At 45.6% G+C, this 24,871-nt stretch overlaps 1 long non-coding RNA gene across 2 annotated transcripts; it reads right to left on the bottom strand.

The window, feature by feature from the left end:
* Positions 1-910: 910 nt before the first annotated feature.
* LOC134943620 (uncharacterized) lies at positions 911-24,328 on the bottom strand. Of its 2 annotated transcripts, XR_010181681.1 has the most exons (4): positions 24,158-24,328; positions 23,673-23,734; positions 7,312-7,378; positions 911-1,215 (listed from the first exon to the last, which is right to left on the bottom strand). It is a non-coding gene; the product is annotated as an uncharacterized LOC134943620 (long non-coding RNA). The 2 variants fall into 2 exon arrangements; XR_010181664.1 differs by lacking the exon at positions 24,158-24,328 and having other exon boundaries at positions 23,673-24,113.
* Positions 24,329-24,871: the final 543 nt, after the last annotated feature.

Raw genomic sequence — 24,871 nt, 5'->3', positions numbered from 1 at the left:
TTTCGCGGACTTTTCTCCTGCTTTTTTATGGATTCTGGCAGGGGTTAAAATTCATCCATATAGCCCTGGGGGCTATATGTGATGTATTTTCGCCAGCCAAGGTGTTTTTATTGCTGCTCAGGGCGCCCCCCCCTAGCGCCCTGCACCCTCAGTGACCGAAGTGTGAAGTGTGCTGAGGAGCAATGGCGCACAGCTGCAGTGCTGTGCGCTACCTTGTTCAAGACAGGACGTCTTCTGCCGCCGATTTTCCGGACCTCTTCTGCCTTCTGGCTCTGTATGGGGGCCGGCGGCGCGGCTCTGGGACCCATCCATGGCTGGGCCTGTGATCGTCCCTCTGGAGCTAATGTCCAGTAGCCTAAGAAGCCCAATCCACTCTGCACGCAGGTGAGTTTGCTTCTTCTCCCATTAGTCCCTCGATGCAGTGAGCCTGTTGCCAGCAGGTCTCACTGAAAATAAAAAACCTAAACTAAAACTTTCACTAAGAAGCTCAGGAGAGCCCCTAGTGTGCACCCTTCTCGTTCGGGCACAAAGATCTAACTGAGGCTTGGAGGAGGGTCATGGGGGGAGGAGCCAGTGCACACCAGATAGTCCTAAAGCTTTCTTTAGATGTGCCCAGTCTCCTGCGGAGCCGCTATTCCCCATGGTCCTTACGGAGTCCCCAGCATCCACTTAGGACGTTAGAGAAATAAAATTTGCAGAGAGACTTAGATTTAGGTGGGTTATTTTGTTTCTGTGCAGGGTAAATACTGGCTGCTTTGTTTTTACACTGCAATTTAGATTGCAGATTGAACACACCACACCCAAATCTATCTCTCTCTGCACATGTTATATCTGCCTCCCCTGCAGTGCACATGGTTTTGCCCAACTGCTAAAAAATTTCCTGCTGCGATCAGCTTGGAATTACCCCCAATGTTTCTTTTTACTGTTTCTATTTTTTAATGTTTAGAAGACTTGGACAAGTTTCTTTGACTTTGATCCTTAGTATCGGGGATCCTATTTATTGCAATGCCTAGTCTTTGTTTATTAATTCTTGTTCTGTTCCTTTGAGCTTGCATACTAATAAAATTGCAGTTCAGTAATGGCTGTCTTCTGTAATCTGTTTTTATCATTTCTATATTATGTTGCTGGATTTCTCTGTGTGTAGTTTCTTCTTGATGATTCCCATTTTTGTTAGTCATGCCAATCCTCTTCAGGTCTTCATCACAATCTTGGGTCCTTGTAATCGTAAAAAATAATTTCAAATTAACATAATTTTTTTGATAGTCATATTTTGAAAAATATGCAAATGGTAACATATATGATGTAAGCTTTTGGCTCTGTACAATAGATTAGAATATGTAGTGCATACACTATGTAAGAAATGCAAATTCACAACTAATGGCCTGTTCCCTGATTGAACACGTACATGTCAAATTAATAGGCTTGAGTCAAATATATAATTCTGCCTACAAAATGCAACAGCCAGTCACATTGTTCTATGGATGCACATAGTTGAAAAGTATTATTGCCAATGCTATGCATTATACTTTAAATGCTACAGTAAGTACAGTTGTGCTCATAAGTTTACATACCCTAGCAGAATTTGTGATTTTCTGGCCATTTGTCAGAGAATATGAATGATAACTCACAAACTTTTCTTTCACTCATGGTTAGTGGTTGGGTGAAGCCATTTATTGTCAAACAACTGTGTTTACTCTTTTTAAATCATAATGACAACATAAACTACCCAAATGACCCTGATCAAAAGTTTACATACCCCAGTTCTTAATACCGTGTATTGCCCCCTTTAACATCAATGACAGCTTGAAGTCTTTTGTGGTAGTTGTGGATGAGGCACGTTTGAGATCTCCCCAGAGTGGCTCAATGATATTGAGGTCAGAAGACTGAGATGGCCACTCTAGAACCTTCACTTTATTCTGCTGTAGCCAATGACAGGTTGACTTGGCCTTGTGTTTTGGATCATTGTCATGTTGGAACGTCCAAGTATGTCCCATGCGCAGCTTCCGTGCTGATGAGTGCAAATTTTCCTGATAACATGCTGCATTCATCTTGCCATCAATTTTGACCAAGTTTCCAGTGCCTTTGTAGCTCACACATCCCCAAAACATAATCGATCCACCTCCGTGTTTCACAGTAGGAATGGTGTACCTATCATTATAGGCCTTGTTGACTCCTCTCCAAATATAACGTTTATGGTTGTGGCCAAAAAGTTCAATTTTGGTCTCATCACTCCAAATGACTTGGTTCCAGAAGTCTGTGCTGTTTGGAGTATTGTAAGCGGGATGCTTTGTGGCATTTGCATAGTAATGGCTTTCTTCTGGCGACTCGACCATGCAGCCCATTTTTCTTCAAATGCCTCCTTATTGTGCATCTTGAAACAACCACGCCACTTTTTTTCAGAGAGTCCTGTATTTCAGCTGAAGTTATTTGTGGATTTTTCTTTGCACCCCGAACAATTTTCCTGGCAGTTGTGGCTGAAATTTTTGTTGGTCTACCTTGATTTGGTTTCCACAGAATCCCTCATTTTCCACTTCTTAATTAGAGTTTGAACACTGCTGATTGGCATTCTCAATTGCTTGGATATCTTTTATATCTCTTTCCTGTTTTATACAGTTCAATTACCTTTTCCCGCAGATCCTTTGACAATTCTTTTGCTTTCCCCATGACTCAGAATCCAGACACGTCAGTGCAGCACTGGATGAAAGATGCAAGGGTCTTTCAGGAGTCCAGAAACTCACTGACCTTTTATACATACACACACACTGATTACAAGCAAACAGATCACAGGTGAGGATGGTTACCTTTAGTAGCCATTCAAACCCGTTTGTGTCAACTTGTGTGCATGTTATCAGGCCAAAATCTCCAGGGTTTGTAAACTTTTGATCAGGGTCATTTGGGTAGTTTCTGTTGTCATTAGGATTTAAAAAGAGTAAACAGTTGTTTGACAATAAATGGCTTCACCCAACCACTAACCAAGGTGGTCATTCCGAGTTGTTCGCTCACTAGCTGCTTTTAGCAGCATTGCAAACGCTAGGCCGCCACCCTCTGGGAGTGTATCTTAGCTTAGCAGAATAGTGAACAAAAGCTTAGCAGAACTGCTACTAAATAATTCCCTGCAGTTTCTGAGTAGCTCCAGACCTACTCCTAGACTGCGATCACCTCAGTCCGTTTAGTTCCTGGTTTGACGTCATAAACACGCCCTGCGTTCGGCCAGCCACTCCCCCATTTCTCCAGCCACTCCTGCGTTTTTACCTGGCACGCCTGCATTTTTTAGCACACTCCCTTAAAACGCCCAGTTTCCGCCCAGAAACACCCACTTCCTGTCAATCACACTACGATCACTCGAGCGATGAAAAAACGTCACTCGACCTTGTGTAAATTTTCAAAGTTTTGTGTGAAAGTACTTAGCGCATACGCGCTGTGTACCATGCGCATGCGCATTTTTGCCATTTTTTCACTTGATCGCTGCACTGCGAAAATCGGCAACGAGCGAACAACTCGGAATGACCACCCATGAGTGAAAGAAAAGTTTGCGAGTTATCATTCATATTCTCTGACAAATGGCCAGAAAATCACAAATTCTGCTAGGGTATGTAAACTTATGAGCACAACTGTACATATTTATGATCCAATTTGAATCTATTTAAATAAAAAAAAAGCATTTTTCCTGGTATTTTAAGAGTTTATTGTTGAGAAGAGAGCTCTGTGTTGTCTCCTTATAGGTCCTGCAACCCCATTGTAATGGAGATCATCTACTGCACATGTGCAGCTTCCGACCAATGCGCCTACTGTGCACGGTAATGTGCATGCACGCCATTACTGTGTGTCTTCATCCTCCATTCTCTGGACAGTAAGGACTTGTGTCTGAATGTCTTCAGTGGGAGACTGTGTCGCAGACTCATAACCAATGCCACATAGAAGTACGGTGGTGACACAATGAGCCACTGTGTCACCACCACTGGCCATACTATTTATTACACCACCAACTGTATTAACCCGCTCCTGGCTGGATCATACTTCATGTTCCTCCATTATGCTGCATTTACCATGTTGTCTCACATCCTACTGTTCTACCTGGTAAGTAAACCAATCTCCATCCTATCAGTATCAACATAGGTCCATCCAATACTAACAGTACCATTTCTGTAATTTTAGTCAATGGAATGGTACAAAGAACCAGGTATCTTAACCTGGAAAAGATGTGTATGCAATAATATCAATGGAACTGTATAATAAATTCATATTTAGGGGCCAGTATATGATGGTTCTCAAAATTATCCAGATATTTGTTATCACAACTTATCACTTTCTCATTGCTAACCTTTTCAGAGCGTGGGATACTGACCATTTTTGCAGTCCCTATAGTTTTTTATAGGGTCTGCTTCTTCAATTGGAAACAGAAGGTCCACCACAGCTATCAGATATACCTACCTATCAAATAGCCCTGATACTGTAAAATTCTGCAATCCTCTGAAAGTTCACTTTTAAGACAACTGACTGTAAAATTTAGCTCAATAAATATGCCCCTTAAACATTTAAGTGATTTTAGGTGATTCTATGTGGTTGACAAATATCTGTAGAGCAAATATCCATTTAGTTTAATAATACTATTACATATAAGCAGCACACAGTATTATGAAAGGGTTATGCGGTTGTTGACAATTGACTTAGATCGACAGTAAATAGGCTGACCGTTATTGCATTAGTCAACATGGCTAAAAGGTCGACATTGACAAAATGTCGACATGACAATGGTCTACAAAGGGAAAAGTCAACATGAGTTTTTCAAAAAATTTTTCATTTGTGGAAATTTTTCATACTTTACAATCCCCGAGGACTATGATTGGGAATATTAACCTGTGCCAAGCGCATCGGTAGCAGAGTGTGTCACCTTGCCTGAGGGGATGTGGTGCACTAATTGGGGTTCCCACTGATTTTACATAGTCAACAACACCCAAAAAAAAAAAAACCCTCATGTTGATCTTTACCTGTCAACCGTTTTCATGTCGACCTTTAGTTCATGTCGAACTTTTTCCTGTGTTGACCTAGTGCATGTCGACCAATAGTGGTCGACCTAGTGACTGTCGACCTAGTTAGGGTCGACCCAATGATCCACACCCTTATGAAAGCTAGTCGTTTCCACTGGGTAATACTCAAGATACAGCATGTGCTTATATGGCATGGACATGTGAGCTGATATGAGGCCAGTAAATATTACCAGAGGCATCATAATGGGACTGCATGCCGTACCCGAGTGTCACCTTTCCAAGTGGCAATACCAAAATGCAAACTCCCCTGCAGTGACAGGAGCCGGGTGCTGCAGTGTGATTATCCTGCCCAACTCGGCTCCTGTCACTAAGATGGTTCTGGCAGTGCTGGAAGGGAGGCTGCATGCCCCCAGAGTCAGGTAATTGGGGGGCTTCTCTTGAGGCCACACCCCATTTAGTGACATCAGCAGGGCTCCCATGAGGCTACACACTTCTCTTGGGCACATCAGGTGTCACCGACCCCAGTGCAGCCACTGAATATTACAGATGGCATTTTCTTGCTTTCATCATGAGTTCAGCATGTTCAGAACACTGTGACATTCATCTTTAAACAATATTGCTAATTACATCAATGCATTTAACCCATCAACGTATATCACTCAGGCAATTTCTTTAAAATGCTATGTGAGATGGGTAGTTTTCCGCTGATAACTGTATGTATCGCTAATACATATATGATTGAGTCATATTTTTCATATGATGTCTTCAGGGGGTCTCTTAGAGCAGTTTCCTGTTGCTTAGAAACACCCTCTGGTAGCTAATTACAACTGAGCTTCTGCTGGGTACTGTCTGCAGGAGTATGTGAGGAGAGGGAAGGGGCGGGACTAGTTCAGGAACAAGAGAGCAGACCGATTCTGTGAGTTTCCTCTATGCAAAAAAAAAATGATGCTTTACTCCCAAGTCCCAACTCAGAATCAGGCCATAAGTGTTTTAGGGCCCCATTAATTGTTAAATATTTATGTTTTCGGGGGGCAGCCACACATTTTTAGTATCACACATATGTATGACTATGGGACCACAGCAGAGATCTCTGATATGTGCTGCAATCCCTCCATTCCCGATAGCAGCCACAGCCCCCATAGGTTTCTATGGGGAATGCGATGCTGCCAGATTTACCAAGCTCCACAATGTGAAGGCCCTGTCCCTGTGGGTACATGCCACGGGTATAATCGCATATTGCACTGTGATTCTGGGCGCTAATATCGCGCTCACAAAGTAATGCAAATGTGATTATTGATAAACGGCCCCTTTAGACTTTGTTTGGCAACGTGGTCAACTACGTAGTTTGGCCTAGTGTTAGTGCTGGACCTGGCTGTTCTCTGGTACCATATACTATGCTGCCTGCTGATAGGTTATGTAACCACTCTAATACAAGCAAACATTTACAAGATATGAGGCGGAGGGAGAAAGCAGTGGTCCTGATTCGAGCCTGGTGTGTTTCGGAGCCCACAGGGACGCCTGGACTTTCCATTCTCATGCTCATTTGTCTGCCCTTATTGGAGTAGACCACTCACCGGGTGAGAGGCTAGCATCACTGTTATTGTTCTTTTTATTGCACATTTTATTAAAAGCAGTATTATACTATTTTGGGATTATTTCTTCTCTTGGAGGATGAATACGTGAAGTATCCGGTGTGGGCCGTACTACTAGAAATATCACATGCGGTTATTGTCTACCTAAAACGTAGACCACTCCAAAGGGTAGGAGTCCTCACTTATTAATATTGCATCAATATAGAAGAATTGGATATATTGCCCTATGAGGTGTCATTTTATATCTTTCAAGGTTCTAAGTGCATGATTCATATCCACTTTGAGTCAGAGGACCTTTGGACTGTAATCCTGAGCGCCAAGGGAATCGAGGTTGATGGTCTTTATGGTGTTGTATTGTGGTATTGGAGTGCAGGTGACGCTCCACATCAGCCGATTCACACAGGCAGCTATTTGCGCACTGGTCAGGTTTTCAATATTTGGTTTTTGTATGCCACGGGTATAATCGCATATTGCACTGTGATTCTGGGCGCTAATATCGCGCTCACAAAGTAATGCAAATGTGATTATTGATAAACGGCCCCTTTAGACTTTGTTTGGCAACGTGGTCAACTACGTAGTTTGGCCTAGTGTTAGTGCTGGACCTGGCTGTTCTCTGGTACCATACACTATGCTGCCTGCTGATAGGTTATGTAACCACTCTAATACAAGCAAACATTTACAAGATATGAAATTGTTTGAATTAAAAATGAAATTTCATTTGTAATACTTACTGGGGAGGCAATAGTTAATCCTAACACATATCCAAAAAAAAAATGTTCGCATTTTTCAAACAGGAATCTGTAAAAACAATTTGTAATAATGGTCATTACATTTTCCAGTATTTGTTTCAGTCACATACTGTATCTTGTTGACACCACTTTTATATTTAACATTCATATTCTGCTAACCCTATAGCATAGAAAATAGAAAGTTTTATATTTGCCAGGATTTTAATTGAGAACTGCAGGGGTGATTTACTAAGGATTGCAAATGCAAAGTTGCATGCAATCCTTAGCAATGCAAATGCAGGAGGAGGTGCATACCGCCTTCTACCTGCATTTGCGATGCAAGCACATATAAGATGAACATCTTGTTTTCCCGAACACCGCCCCACCCCCCCATCCCACCCCGCGAATGCCTCTGCCTGTCGCTCAGGCAGAGTCAGTCACATTTTAGCAATGTGATTGCAGGACCTGTTCTGCACATGTGCAGAACGGGCAGGGCCGGATCAAGGCTCCAGGGGGCCCGGGGTACTTTAGACAAGGGGGGCCCCTGAGGGCTAAATATAGTGTATATACTGTAGGAAGGGGAGGTTCCTTACAAATATATATATATATATATATAATTGATAAAAGTGAGCAGAAAGCTGTTGGAGGCAGAAACGAAGGATAGCACATTTTATTAAATAGAAAATTAGCATACATACACACAACACACACATAGCATTCATAAACACTCACAAACAGCATACATACATTACATACCACACAGCATATACACACACACACACACACACACACACACACACACACACACTAGAGATGAGCGGGTTCGGTTTCTCTGAATCCGAACCCACCAGAACTTCATGTTTTTTTTCACGGGTCCGAGCGACTCGGATCTTCCCGCCTTGCTCGGTTAACCCGAGCGCGCCCGAACGTCATCATGACGCTGTCGGATTCTCGCGAGGCTCGGATTCTATCGCGAGACTCGGATTCTATATAAGGAGCCGCGCGTCGCCGCCATTTTCACACGTGCATTGAGATTGATAGGGAGAGGACGTGGCTGGCGTCCTCTCCGTTTAGAATAGATTAGAGAGACACTTGATTTACTAATTTTGGGGAGCATTAGGAGTACTCAGTACAGTGCAGAGTTTTGCTGATAGTGACCACCAGTTTTATTTATAATCCGTTCTCTGCCTGAAAAAAGCGATACACAGCACACAGTGACTCAGTCACATACCATATCTGTGTGCACTGCTCAGGCTCAGGCCAGTGTGCTGCATCATCTATTATCTATATATAATATTATATATATCTGTCTGACTGCTCAGCTCACACAGCTCATAATTGTGGGGGAGACTGGGGAGCACTACTGCAGTGCCAGTTATAGGTTATAGCAGGAGCCAGGAGTACATAATATATTATATAGTGAGTGACCACCAGACACACAGTGCAGTTTATTTAATATATCCGTTCTCTGCCTGAAAAAAGCGATACACACAGTGACTCAGTCAGTCACATACCATATCTGTGTGCACTGCTCAGGCTCAGGCCAGTGTGCTGCATCATCTATATATATTATATATCTGTCTGACTGCTCAGCTCACACAGCTTATAATTGTGAGGGAGACTGGGGAGCACTACTGCAGTGCCAGTTATAGGTTATAGCAGGAGCCAGGAGTACATAATATTATATTAAAATTAAACAGTGCACACTTTTGCTGCAGGAGTGCCACTGCCAGTGTGACTAGTGACCAGTGACCTGACCACCAGTATATATAATATTAGTAGTATACTATCTCTTTATCAACCAGTCTATATTAGCAGCAGACACAGTACAGTGCGGTAGTTCACGGCTGTGGCTACCTCTGTGTCGGCACTCGGCAGCCCGTCCATAATTGTATATACCACCTAACCGTGGTTTTTTTTTCTTTCTTTATACATACATACTAGTTACGAGTATACTATCTCTTTATCAACCAGTCTATATATTAGCAGCAGACACAGTACAGTGCGGTAGTTCACGGCTGTGGCTACCTCTGTGTCGGCACTCGGCAGCCCGTCCATAATTGTATATACCACCTAACCGTGGTTTTTTTTTCTTTCTTTATACATACATACTAGTTACGACTCGAGTATACTATCTCTTTATCAACCAGTCTATATATTAGCAGCAGACACAGTACAGTGCGGTAGTTCACGGCTGTGGCTACCTCTGTGTCGGCACTCGGCAGCCCGTCCATAATTGTATATACCACCTAACCGTGGTTTTTTTTTCTTTCTTTATACATACATACTAGTTACGAGTATACTATCTCTTTATCAACCAGTCTATATATTAGCAGCAGACACAGTACAGTGCGGTAGTTCACGGCTGTGGCTACCTCTGTGTCGGCACTCGGCAGCCCGTCCATAATTGTATATACCACCTAACCGTGGTTTTTTTTTCTTTCTTTATACATACATACTAGTTACGAGTATACTATCTCTTTATCAACCAGTCTATATATTAGCAGCAGACACAGTACAGTGCGGTAGTTCACGGCTGTGGCTACCTCTGTGTCGGCACTCGGCAGCCCGTCCATAATTGTATATACCACCTAACCGTGGTTTTTTTTTCTTTCTTTATACATACATACTAGTTACGAGTATACTATCTCTTTATCAACCAGTCTATATATTAGCAGCAGACACAGTACAGTGCGGTAGTTCACGGCTGTGGCTACCTCTGTGTCGGCACTCGGCAGCCCGTCCATAATTGTATACTAGTATCCAATCCATCCATCTCCATTGTTTACCTGAGGTGCCTTTTAGTTGTGCCTATTAAAATATGGAGAACAAAAATGTTGAGGTTCCAAAATTAGGGAAAGATCAAGATCCACTTCCACCTCGTGCTGAAGCTGCTGCCACTAGTCATGGCCGAGACGATGAAATGCCAGCAACGTCGTCTGCCAAGGCCGATGCCCAATGTCATAGTACAGAGCATGTCAAATCCAAAACACCAAATATCAGTAAAAAAAGGACTCCAAAACCTAAAATAAAATTGTCGGAGGAGAAGCGTAAACTTGCCAATATGCCATTTACCACACGGAGTGGCAAGGAACGGCTGAGGCCCTGGCCTATGTTCATGGCTAGTGGTTCAGCTTCACATGAGGATGGAAGCACTCAGCCTCTCGCTAGAAAAATGAAAAGACTCAAGCTGGCAAAAGCAGCACAGCAAAGAACTGTGCATTCTTCGAAATCCCAAATCCACAAGGAGAGTCCAATTGTGTCGGTTGCGATGCCTGACCTTCCCAACACTGGACGTGAAGAGCATGCGCCTTCCACCATTTGCACGCCCCCTGCAAGTGCTGGAAGGAGCACCCGCAGTCCAGTTCCTGATAGTCAGATTGAAGATGTCAGTGTTGAAGTACACCAGGATGAGGAGGATATGGGTGTTGCTGGCGCTGGGGAGGAAATTGACCAGGAGGATTCTGATGGTGAGGTGGTTTGTTTAAGTCAGGCACCCGGGGAGACACCTGTTGTCCGTGGGAGGAATATGGCCGTTGACATGCCAGGTGAAAATACCAAAAAAATCAGCTCTTCGGTGTGGAGGTATTTCACCAGAAATGCGGACAACAGGTGTCAAGCCGTGTGTTCCCTTTGTCAAGCTGTAATAAGTAGGGGTAAGGACGTTAACCACCTCGGAACATCCTCCCTTATACGTCACCTGCAGCGCATTCATAATAAGTCAGTGACAAGTTCAAAAACTTTGGGTGACAGCGGAAGCAGTCCACTGACCAGTAAATCCCTTCCTCTTGTAACCAAGCTCACGCAAACCACCCCACCAACTCCCTCAGTGTCAATTTCCTCCTTCCCCAGGAATGCCAATAGTCCTGCAGGCCATGTCACTGGCAATTCTGACGAGTCCTCTCCTGCCTGGGATTCCTCCGATGCATCCTTGCGTGTAACGCCTACTGCTGCTGGCGCTGCTGTTGTTGCCGCTGGGAGTCGATGGTCATCCCAGAGGGGAAGTCGTAAGCCCACTTGTACTACTTCCAGTAAGCAATTGACTGTTCAACAGTCCTTTGCGAGGAAGATGAAATATCACAGCAGTCATCCTACTGCAAAGCGGATAACTGAGGCCTTGGCATCCTGGGTGGTGAGAAACGTGGTTCCGGTATCCATCATTACTGCAGAGCCAACTAGAGACTTGTTGGAGGTACTGTGTCCCCGGTACCAAATACCATCTAGGTTCCATTTCTCTAGGCAGGCGATACCGAAAATGTACACAGACCTCAGAAAAAGAGTCACCAGTGTCCTAAAAAATGCAGCTGTACCCAATGTCCACTTAACCACGGACATGTGGACAAGTGGAGCAGGGCAGGGTCAGGACTATATGACTGTGACAGCCCACTGGGTAGATGTATGGACTCCCGCCGCAAGAACAGCAGCGGCGGCACCAGTAGCAGCATCTCGCAAACGCCAACTCTTTCCTAGGCAGGCTACGCTTTGTATCACCGGTTTCCAGAATACGCACACAGCTGAAAACCTCTTACGGCAACTGAGGAAGATCATCGCGGAATGGCTTACCCCAATTGGACTCTCCTGTGGATTTGTGGCATCGGACAACGCCAGCAATATTGTGTGTGCATTAAATATGGGCAAATTCCAGCACGTCCCATGTTTTGCACATACCTTGAATTTGGTGGTGCAGAATTTTTAAAAAAACGACAGGGGCGTGCAAGAGATGCTGTCGGTGGCCAGAAAAATTGCGGGACACTTTCGGCGTACAGGCACCACGTACAGAAGACTGGAGCACCACCAAAAACTACTGAACCTGCCCTGCCATCATCTGAAGCAAGAAGTGGTAACGAGGTGGAATTCAACCCTCTATATGCTTCAGAGGTTGGAGGAGCAGCAAAAGGCCATTCAAGCCTATACAATTGAGCACGATATAGTAGGTGGAATGCACCTGTCTCAAGTGCAGTGGAGAATGATTTCAACGTTGTGCAAGGTTCTGATGCCCTTTGAACTTGCCACACGTGAAGTCAGTTCAGACACTGCCAGCCTGAGTCAGGTCATTCCCCTCATCAGGCTTTTGCAGAAGAAGCTGGAGGCATTGAAGAAGGAGCTAAAAGGGAGCGATTCCGCTAGGCATGTGGGACTTGTGGATGCAGCCCTTAATTCGCTTAACAAGGATTCACGGGTGGTCAATCTGTTGAAATCAGAGCACTACATTTTGGCCACCGTGCTCGATCCTAGATTTAAAGCCTACCTTGGATCTCTCTTTCCGGCAGACACAGGTCTGCTGGGGTTGAAAGACCTGCTGGTGACAAAATTGTCAAGTCAAGCGGAACGCGACCTGTCAACATCTCCTCCTTCACATTCTCCCGCAACTGGGGGTGCGAGGAAAAGGCTCAGAATTCCGAGCCCACCCGCTGGCGGTGATGCAGGGCAGTCTGGAGCGACTGCTGATGCTGACATCTGGTCCGGACTGAAGGACCTGACAACGATTACGGACATGTCGTCTACTGTCACTGCATATGATTCTCTCAACATTGATAGAATGGTGGAGGATTATATGAGTGACCGCATCCAAGTAGGCACGTCACACAGTCCGTACTTATACTGGCAGGAAAAAGAGGCAATTTGGAGGCCCTTGCACAAACTGGCTTTATTCTACCTAAGTTGCCCTCCCACAAGTGTGTACTCCGAAAGAGTGTTTAGTGCCGCCGCTCACCTTGTCAGCAATCGGCGTACGAGGTTACATCCAGAAAATGTGGAGAAGATGATGTTCATTAAAATGAATTATAATCAATTCCTCCGTGGAGACATTGACCAGCAGCAATTGCCTCCACAAAGTACACAGGGAGCTGAGATGGTGGATTCCAGTGGGGACGAATTGATAATCTGTGAGGAGGGGGATGTACACGGTGATATATCGGAGGGTGAAGATGAGGTGGACATCTTGCCTCTGTAGAGCCAGTGTGTGCAAGGAGAGATTAATTGCTTCTTTTTTGGGGGGGGTCCAAACCAACCCGTCATATCAGTCACAGTCGTGTGGCAGACCCTGTCACTGAAATGATGGGTTGGTTAAAGTGTGCATGTCCTGTTTTGTTTATACAACATAAGGGTGGGTGGGAGGGCCCAAGGACAATTCCATCTTGCACCTCTTTTTTCTTTTCTTTTTCTTTGCATCATGTGCTGATTGGGGAGGTTTTTTTTGGAAGGGACATCCTGCGTGACACTGCAGTGCCACTCCTAGATGGGCCCGGTGTTTGTGTCGGCCACTAGGGTCGCTAATCTTACTCACACAGTCAGCTACCTCATTGCGCCTCTTTTTTTCTTTGCGTCATGTGCTGTTTGGGGAGGGTTTTTTGGAAGGGACATCCTGCGTGACACTGCAGTGCCACTCCTAGATGGGCCCGGTGTTTGTGTCGGCCACTAGGGTCGCTAATCTTACTCACACAGTCAGCTACCTCATTGCGCCTCTTTTTTTCTTTGCGTCATGTGCTGTTTGGGGAGGGTTTTTTGGAAGGGACATCCTGCGTGACACTGCAGTGCCACTCCTAGATGGGCCCGGTGTTTGTGTCGGCCACTAGGGTCGCTAATCTTACTCACACAGCTACCTCATTGCGCCTCTTTTTTTCTTTGCGTCATGTGCTGTTTGGGGAGGGTTTTTTGGAAGGGACATCCTGCGTGACACTGCAGTGCCACTCCTAGATGGGCCCGGTGTTTGTGTCGGCCACTAGGGTCGCTTATCTTACTCACACAGCGACCTCGGTGCAAATTTTAGGACTAAAAATAATATTGTGAGGTGTGAGGTATTCAGAATAGACTGAAAATGAGTGTAAATTATGGTTTTTGAGGTTAATAATACTTTGGGATCAAAATGACCCCCAAATTCTATGATTTAAGCTGTTTTTTAGTGTTTTTTGAAAAAAACACCCGAATCCAAAACACACCCGAATCCGACAAAAAAAATTCGGTGAGGTTTTGCCAAAACGTGTTCGAACCCAAAACACGGCCGCGGAACCGAACCCAAAACCAAAACACAAAACCCGAAAAATTTCAGGCGCTCATCTCTAACACACACACACACACACACACCATGCATACATACATACACACTACACACCAACAACATACACACACTACACACCAACATATACACACACACACTATACACCAACAACATATATATACACACACACATACATACATACATACATACATACATACATACACAGCATGCATACATACACACACCAACATATACACACACTACACACCTACAACATATACATATACACACTCACCACTAACCAACTGAACAGAGGAGAAGAGGAGGAGATTCTGCCGGAGTCCATGTGAGTTAAACATAGGAGGAGCTGCTGCTGCTGCTGCACATGCTCAGCAGCTCCCTCCACTGTGTGTTCGAGAGGCAGAGAGCTCAGCTGATCAGAGGCAGAGCTCTCAGTGAGGAGCAGCCAATTCATTCACGGCAGTTCGTAAGTGCTGTGGGTGGCCCCGCTGGGTGCAGAGACGGAGACAAGGCTGTCTCCGTCTCTGAAACACAAAATTTGTCTGCAGAGAGGGGAAAGTTTGCACCACTGCCACCAATGAATGAACTTCCTAAAATAAAATAAAAACTACCAGTGCTTGACGGAAGGCACGGGGGGGCCCTTAAATCTGGGGGGCCCAGGGTAATGTGTCCCCTGGGCTCCCCCCTTAATCCGGCTCTGAGAACGGGTCCTGTGCATGTGCAGTCCACGAACATTAGGAAACGCATTAGTGATCCTTAGCAAATCAGGGCCTGCATTCCTAAGTCATGTTTGCATGCAATGCCAATGTTCACGCAACTGAGCGATTATCTGCGAGTGGTAGCTAAAACGCAGACGTGTTATAGCCATTTTCAGGGCATTGTATGCTGTCAGCTGCGATCAAGTAAGTATAAAAACATGGCGCCTGCGTCGCTACAGCTTTGTCCAGTCTACGTAGCCATAGGTCTACTCTAGCAGTCAATGGGCCAGATGTATTAACCTGGAGAAGCCATAAGGAAGTGATAAACCAGTGATATGTGCAAGGTGATAAAGGCAGCAGCCAATCAGATCTTAACTGTTACTTTACATATTGGAGCTGATTGGCTGGTGCCTTTATCACCTTGCACATATCACTGGTTTATCACTTCCTTATGCCTTCTCCAGGTTAATATATCTGCCCCATTGTTCCCTTTTATTGCGTATAGGCTGAGTATGTAAATGCAGCTGCAAATGGATTTTGCGATGGCTCCGGGAGGTGTCTATCTTCTTTTGTGGGCGGCAGCTTCTCTTGAGATGAATAGCAATTCCGTAGCCTACAAATTTGCAATTGCAAATGCATTTCTGTACACACAAGAATTACTGTATGTCCTGAGTTCCCAGGGTAATTATCCACAGTATCACTTTCATTTTTAGAAGTACAGGTTGAGTATCCCTTATCCAAAATGCTTGGGACCAGAGGTATTTTGGATATCGGATTTTTCCGTATTTTGGAATAATTGCATACCATAATGAGATATCATGGCGATGGGACCTAAGTCTAAGCATAGAATGTATATATGTTACATATACACCTTATACGCATAGGCTGAAGGTCATTTTAGCCAATATTTTTTATAACTTTGTGCATTAAACAAAGTGTGTGTACATTCACACAATTCATTTATGTTTCATATACACCTTATTCACACAGCCTGAATGTCATTTAATACAATATTTTTAATAACTTTGTGTATTAAACAAAGTTTGTGTACATTGAGCCATCAGAAAACAAAGGTTTCACTATCTCAGTCTCACTCAAAAAAGTCTGTATTTCGGAATATTCCGTATTTCGGAATATTTGGATATGGGATACTCAACCTGTAATAGTTGTTTTTTTTTTTTTGTAAATTGCTTATTTAAAATGGTAAATGCTGCATTGCTGGGCTTATCTATGGGTTTCCATCCCTAAATCCTGTGTTCCCATTATTTCTTAAGATTTCCTGATACTGACCTCCTGAATGATAGACTCAGGGCTTAAAGTGGTCCTGGAGAGGTGGGGGAACTCATCTCCACTATCACCTGCGCGCCGTAGGCGCGCGCTGCAGAAGGGTGTGTGGCCTCACTAAGAAGGCGCGTGGCCACACAATAGTACCCCCAATTAAAAATCAGCTCCATTACACCTAATTACATCACTGTTACTTTAACGTTAATGAAAAAACTGAGCCAGCCTAAAACTACACCTGAGGGGGCGTGGCCTAGCGGGACTCTGGAGTGGATGCATGGTGCATGAGCTCCTGCTGCAAACTAATAATTAAAGCCTTTTTAGGTGCCTACACACCCAGTATTTTGCCCACAGTGCACCCACAAGACCCCTACCACGTAAGGAGGAGAGCTGCGGAGCCGGAGTGCAGGTTACTCCTGCACTTGCGGGTTGCGGCCTCCACCCGGGGTGAAGCCGGGACCTAGATTTAAGAGCCAGCCGACCAGACTCCGGTGCGCTCCGGACGCTACAGCCCGCCACATAGCCGGCAACAAAGAAGTTCCCCCAGCCTGAGAAGCCTTACCGGGAGCAGCGGAGGCGAGCCCCAGGAACTACGGGCTAGCCGCCGAGACGAGCCGCGGCCCTGCTCGTGGAGGACCCGGTGGCGGCGGCCATCTTGGGAGAGGCGGGCGGAGAGCAGCAGAGGCTGAGAGCGCACGAACGACCCCCGTTGACGGCGGGCACACCACCCTTGGCGCCTGACCGTGGGTTAAGGAGGCCCCCATTCGAGCTGACGGACAACGGGCGGCGGCGGAGGAGGGAGAGGCCCGTTTGAGCTGAGGAGCTGAGGAGCGGCGGCCATCTTGGAGGAGGCAAGGCCAGTACTAGCTATAGAGTCCCTGCAGATTCTCACCAGCCCTGTACAGTTGCAACCTGGGGAGCTCTGTGCTGTGTGTGCACTGGGAGCTGGCTTATATGGTGCATTCAACACCTCATACCATTATACGCCTATCCAGCATTCTATTAGCATTGCCTGGTCCTCGTCCACTACACGGTACACCAGTGCCCCCTGGTGGTAGCCCATATACAGCATCTCCCTCACCTAAAGCACAGGGGCACTATTTGACGAGAAGGTGACATCGTTGGCACCTTGTTGTGGTGCACGCTGCGGCACATGCAGGATGTAGACCCCTCTTCAATTAATCCTCATCGTCACCCCCCGCAATCATTTTAGCTGATGTAATCACGCACATGGCGTAAGAGGATACCTGCCGTCCTAGACCTTAGACGGAATTCTCCTTTCTACTGGAACCCTCCCATTCCCTCAAAGTAATACATGATGGCTCCAAAAAAGAATAAAGCCTCCAAATCAATCTCTCAAGTTGCCTTTTTCAAGCCTTCCCCATATCGAAATAAATCTCAGGGTCCTGGATCTTCTGCCTCCGGGTCGGATCTCCCGCCCACAACTTCATCGCCCATGATGGCTCTATCTTCATCCCAGGATTCTCCCCCCTCTCCTCGCCTGGAAGACAGCGAAGCCTTAACGGTGGGTACCATGAAGCTATTGCTACACCAGTTTAAGGATGAGGTGGCGTCCGAATTTCGCACTATGTTGCAGTCTTGCCAGCGGTCCGTTGGGGAGTTGGGTGAGAGGACCGGACACTTGGAAACCCAGATGGGGGAGGTGGTGGGCTCTCATAATACTTTGATCGATTCCCATGATATTCTTGAAGGGGAGGTGGCGGCTCTGCGGGACAAAGTAGCGGACCTGGAGGACCGCTCACGCAGAAATAATCTCAAGCTCCGAGGGGTACCAGAATCCGTATCTAATAGCAGCCTACATGACTATACAATTGAAATATTCAAGAAGCTGCTACCCTCCGCTACATCTGCGGACTTGATATTGGACCGTATCCATAGGGTCCCGAAGGCCCGCAGTGCTCCTGAAGGAGCGTCGAGAGATGTTTTGATGAGAGTCCACTTCTTTCATATCAAGGAATCCCTACTTAAAGCAGCTATACCTACCTCAGATACGGCGAGTGCTATGGGCCGGCTTCAGCTTTTCTGAGACTTATTGCACTACACCCTCACCAGGAGATGTGCCTTTCAGCCTGTCACCGTGGCCCTTAGGAAAGCTGGAATCGTATATAGGTGGGGTTTCCCCACGCGTCTATTGATCTCTAGAGAAGGATCCACGATAGTAGTGTCTTCGGTCGACGACGGTATGAGACTTCTTCACAAATGGAATATAGCTGGAGACCAGGGGCCCGACTCTCCAGACCGCCGACTTCAGCCGGACTGGTCGACGGTTGGGAAGTAGGCCCTTATCACCGCTGTGTTTTCCCTGCCATTGACATTCACTATAAGACTAGCATTGTTTCCGTATGATTGTACTAACCTTAGGGTTTATTACAAGTTACATGCCTGGTTACTACATGCTTTATATCCCTTAGACTAATGTACGGCAGGGTTGTTCTTTTTTTTTTTTTCCTTTTTTTTTTTGTCTCTTGTTTCTCCTTAAAGGACGTGATGGTTCCACGGGCTCCCGGACTGGTCTGTATGCTCTTCGCTGAGCCCTCTTATTATTGTTGTATTTACAGTATTGCTCTGTGCCAGTTCCGGGACCCTGTGCCTCATTACTAATTAACCCATCATTCCATTCCTAATGACACCCCGTTTATATGCCATGTGCGATTGAATATACAATTTACTAATACTATGATTACTTGATTGCGGGTAGGTTGGCCACTAACCTCCCAACTTTGCTTGGTGAGGCGCTGTATGTTTTGGCGCCTTACTATGACTTCGTCTCTACACGGAGTTGACTTTCCTTGTTTTGTGTACTATATTTTTCTCCTTTCTCTCTTTGTCCTTCTTAGTATGTCTCCTTTTGTGTCTCCCCCCCCCCCCATGACTATTTTCTCCTTACACATATGTTCAGGGAATTGTACCTTTTGATCACATTTCTTGGTTTCAGCGAATGCTCCGCCTCCTGGTTAGTTTATTATGGTTAACTTGGTATCATTGAACGTTAAGGGATTGAACTCCCCACAGAAACGTAAACTGGCCTTATCCTCCTTCTATAAATTGAAGGCGAATGTGGTCGCTATTCAGGAAACCCACTTTAGGAAATTAGACCCCCCTAGATTCTATGATAACCACTTCCCTACCTGCTACATGGCCAAGGGCCCCGTAAAAAAAGCCTGAGTGGCTATACTAATCTCTAATGACTGCCAATTTACTCTGGAATCCCAAATTGTAGACCCCGAAGGAAGGTATTTAATACTAATCGGAAAGCTGGAAGATTCTGTTGTCACCCTGGCCTCCTGCTATGCACCCAACTCTGATCAACTCTCCTTTTGTAGGAATCTATTCTCCCTGATACAGAAGCACGCTAAAGGTGCAGTCATGTTATTGGGGGACTTTAATTTAGTTGTAGACCCCACTGTTGATAGATCTCTCCCCACCAGAAGTCCCTTAGCTAAATCCAGAACTTCCCCTATTAATACCCTTGGGCTTAGACAACTACTAGGAGAATACGAACTCTACGATGCGTGGAGAACTAAACACCCTACGGTTAGGGATTACTCCTTTTATTCGCATGTCCACTCCTCATACTCTAGAATTGATCTCGTATTAACTGACAGTGGGTCACTACCGACCATTATGAAAATTAACATACTACCGATGACATGGTCGGACCACTCTCCGATTAAGGTCGTGTGGAAGCTCGAGGCCCGTAGAGTTACTCCGAGTCCTTGGAGACTAGGAAATTTCTTGTTAGGCCATCAGGAAGCTTCACTTGCCATGCAACAAACCTTAAGGGTATATTTAGAAACTAACAAACCTGAAGACACTTCAGTCTTTAATAATTGGTGCTCTCTCTTGTAAGGCTGTAATGCGGGGGGCTGCCATTCAGGCCGCTTCACGACTGAAACGTTCTCAAATTGCCGAACGAGCTGAAGCCGAGAGTGAAGTAGCAAAACTAGAAATAGCACATAAAGCTGACCCACATAATAGAACTGCCTTTAAGCTTTTGCTGGCCGCAAGGGAAAGGGTGAACACTTTTTCTCTGCGGGAAGTATAACGCAACCTCGCTCGACTAAATCAGAGATTCTATGTATTTGGAAATAAGGCAGGGCGTCTTTTGGTGAGGAAACTGAGAGGTAGGCGAGCTAAGGCCAGAATCCACTTTGTTTATTCTCCCACGGGTTCAAGAGTCTCTGACCCATATAGAATAGCAGATACTTTCGCAGAGTATTACTCCCGACTCTACAACTTACAGTCAGACCCTGATACCACCCAACCCATTGAAGCTGAAATTCAGTCATTTTTAAAAAACGTATCCCTGCCGACACTGAGCTCCGAGACCTGCCTGTCCCTTGGCTCCCCCTGGACGATGTCTGAACTTGAGGCGGCTATTGATGGTCTTCCACGAGATAAAGCACCGGGTCCAGACGGTTTTCCATCTAATTTCTACAAAACTTATAAAGCAGACTTGACTCCAGTGTTATTGGCTGTCTTTAACGAGGCATCAGAAGCGGGGAGGTTCCCGAAAGAGATGCTTGAAGCAAGGATAGTGGCTATCCCTAAACCGGGTAAATCTCCCGCATCCGTTCAAAATTACAGACCGATAGCCTTGTTGAATACAGACGTCAAACTTTTTGCTAAGTTAATCGCTAACCGCCTTTGCCCCTTACTGCCTACTCTTATAGCTGCTGACCAGGTTGGCTTCGTCCCGGGCAGGCAGGCCCCGGACAACACTCGGAGAGCTTATAATGTCATTGAATATTGTAATGTTAATAGAACGCCCCTCCTGGTCCTATCATTAGACGCTGAAAAGGCGTTTGATAGGCTACACTGGGGGTACCTAAGATCAGTTCTGGGTAAGTTTGGATTTCAGGGTAGGTTTCTAGATTCCATCTTTGCATTATATTCTACCCCCTCCGCCAAGGTATATGTTAATGGGTGTCTCTCCAGGGGTTTCGAAATTCTAAACGGCACAAGACAGGGGTGCCCTTTATCTCCCCTAATTTTCGCTTTGGCTATTGAACCCCTGGCTCAGACTATTAGGACTGACACAGAAGTCTCGGGCCCTGAGATAGGGGGACTGAGTCATAAAATCAGTCTCTTCGCAGATGATATACTAGTATGCTTGACAAACCCCGAATCCTCCCTTATCGGACTCCATGCCATATTAGATAGGTACTCCAGATTGTCATTCTATAAATTGAATACTTCCAAAACGGAAGCCCTACCACTTCATATCCAGCCACATATCCTGGCCTTACTTAAGGATAGATACAGATATGCTTGGCAGGTGAGATCTATTAAATATTTAGGTATACATCTATCGCTTGATAAAGACCTTTACGATTGTAACTACACACCTTTATTTAGCGCCTTCGACAAATTGATTAAAGAGTGGTCCCTACATGAAATCTCCTGGCTGGGGCGGGTCTCTGCAACAAAAATGGTACTACTTCCGAAACTCCTCTACCTATTCCGGGCCATCCCCCGCCATTTCCCTAAAGCTCTTAGTGTTAAGGCTAATAAAACGTTATCACACTTTATTTGGAAAGGAGCGAAACCGCGGATCTCTAGGCAGGTTCTTTCATTGCCCAAGAGCTTTGGTGGGGTAGCTTACCCCAACCTAGATGCATATCACTCTGCATGCCTTCTCAGCCAGGCCCGAGATTGGTTTGTCGTTCATTCCCCCAAACCATGGGTTGTTATCGAAAAAGCCTTCTTAGGACCGATTAATATAACAGACCTATTTCTATTACCTACACAGAGTGTTCCGAAATGGTCAGGCCCTGGAGACGCGATTAGAAGTACACTGAAGATATGGCACTCCGTGGTTGCATCTGACCCAACTATAAAACTACCTGCAGCGGACCTCTCTATCAGAACGGTCGCTTGTAATATCCCTGATCTTATTTTGGACGCCTGGATTGACGCTGGAGTTGTGAGAATGAAAGACCTTTTTCTGAATAATAGCTTGATCCCGTTCTCCCAGCTTCAGTCTCGGTTTGGGATTTCAAAACATGACTTTTTCAAGTACCTACAGATACGCCATTGGCTCCAACCGTATGTTAACGAGAATAGAGGCCCACTCCCCCTACCTGCCATTATGCTCTCCAGATCGTCATCCCCCGGTCATAGGGGTGGGATATCCAGGTGGTACCAGTATATTGTTCTTTTGAATAAAAAAGGGAAATTGCCTGCGCAGTTGAAGTGGGAGAGAGATCTCTCTATGGTACTTCGAGAAGAAGAGTGGGATACAATTTCATCACTGTGCTTTAAAATATCTAAATGTCTCCAGCACTCAGAAATGTTCTATAATTTATGCAATAGGGCGTACTTCACACCGCAGCGGCTTCACCACATCTGGCCCTCGACTTCCCAGCTATGCTGGAGAAAATGTGGTGGAGAGGGCTCCATTCTACATATTTTTTGGGACTGTCCAGTCCTGAGGCCTCTGTGGACGGAAGTATTCTCTCTTTTGGGGGAGCTAGTTGGAACGACAGTGCCATTGGATCCACTGTTGGCCCTATTTCACTACCCTTCTCACACTTTCCTGAGCTGTGACAGGTATATCGTAGGACATGTCTTAATATCAACTAAGGCAGCAATAGGCCAACTGTGGAAATCACAGTCCATACCCCACATTCAGACGGTTCTTAATAATACCCACAAGCATTTTTTGTTTGAAACAGCGGGATGTGTGTATTCTTCTTCCCCCTCTTCTATTTATATGAGATGGTTTAAATGGAGTGAATTCCGGGAGAGAAAGGGTCACTCCATAATTTTTAGTGATCCCATTGACACGGCAATTCTACATCTTTCACAACCGGATAATACCTAGTGGTGCAGATGCCCCCCTATCTAACTAACTAACTAACTAGCTATTTATCTCTACGTTACAATATTTGAGTAAGGTGCCCCCCTGATACGCATATTCTCCTCCCTTTAACTATCCCTCATGTGTTGTTGTCTTGTTCTGTCTTCCCCTTTCTACTGCTCTCTCTATTCTATTATTCTTAAGGTTATAGTTACGATTGATAGTTAAGAGAATTAATGTACACGATTAGTGAACTGAGTCTCTAGATTCAGAGTTGGTTTATATGACTGTACCTACTGTAACTAGCTCAAAGCTGTACTCATTATATGACCTCTGTTCGTGTACATGTATTTGATTTTTCTTCTCTGTACTTGGAAATTAATAAAAAAAATCATTATTGAAAAAAAAAAAAAACTACACCTGCAACCTGGGAAGCATGTAACCCAATGCACAGCCAAGATGGGGGTAGGGGACCCCAGCTGGATACATACAGAGCAGTATCACTATATATACACAGCGAGGGGGTCTCAGCCCCGGTACTCACAGAAAGATCCCGAACAGCAGTGCAACAACTCCGAGCTCCTGTAGCAGCACCCTCATCGTCCACTGCAAGGGCAAACACAGGATTTGGTAGGATGGGGGGCGTGTGTGTGTGTGATATATAAATAAAATGCCCCCGCACACACACTGGGACTGCAGACTGTACATACACACACACACTGGGACTGCAGTCTGCCCCACCACACCATGACTGCAAATTACAAACACACACTGGGACCGCAGACTGTCCCCCCCACCCCACACACACAGACACTTAAACTGCAGAATACATTACACACATGCTCACCCCCCGCACACACACACATATACACAATGGGACTGCAAATTACACACACACACACACACACACACACACACACACACACACACACACACACACACACACATATGCTGGGACTGCAGATAGTACACACACACTACCCCTCTCCCTCCTTCCCCAGTGACAGCAGCAGCTCACACACATCTGACCTGTGTAATAATGGGAGGCACTAGCAGCTGTGGACTGGAGCCGAGGAAGACAGAGTTCCTGCCGATGAGTAGTGCAGTGAGTGTCTGCAAAAGCTCTTGGGAGCTTCCTGGTCCCCTGCACTGCTTGGAAAATGAAAGTGCTGCACGGAGCTGTACCGCGGCAGCAGAGATCACAGTTCAAGCTTGAGGCTTCTCTCACAAATAAATAAACAATAATCGGTGCACTGCGATGGGTCTGCCTGGCAGTCCTCCTGCATCGCAGTGCAATGATTATTGGCCCTCATTCCGAGTTGATCGGTTGCAAGGCGAATTTAGCAGAGTTACACACGCTAAGCCGCCGCCTACTGGGAGTGAATCTTAGCTTCTTAAAATTGCGACCGATGTATTCGCAATATTGCGATTACTAACTACTTAGCAGTTTCAGAGTAGCTCCAGACTTACTCTGCCTGTGCGATCATTTCAGTGCTTGTCGTTCCTGGTTGACGTCACAAACACACCCAGCGTTCGCCCAGGCACTCCCACCGTTTCTCCGGCCACTCCTGCGTTTTTTCCGGAAACGGTAGCGTTTTCAGCCACACGCCCCTGAAACGCCGTGTTTCCGCCCAGTAACACCCATTTCCTGTCAATCACATTACGATCGCCGGAGCGAAGAAAAAGCCGTGAGTAAAAATACTTTCTTCATAGTAAAGTTACTTGGCGCAGTCGCAGTGCGAA

The sequence above is a fragment of the Pseudophryne corroboree genome, chromosome 1, assembly GCF_028390025.1.
Source record: "Pseudophryne corroboree isolate aPseCor3 chromosome 1, aPseCor3.hap2, whole genome shotgun sequence".
In the NCBI taxonomy this organism is placed as follows: Eukaryota; Metazoa; Chordata; class Amphibia; order Anura; family Myobatrachidae; genus Pseudophryne; species Pseudophryne corroboree.
Note: the sequence above shows the minus strand (reverse complement) of the source record. Positions and strands in the feature narration are given on the sequence as shown.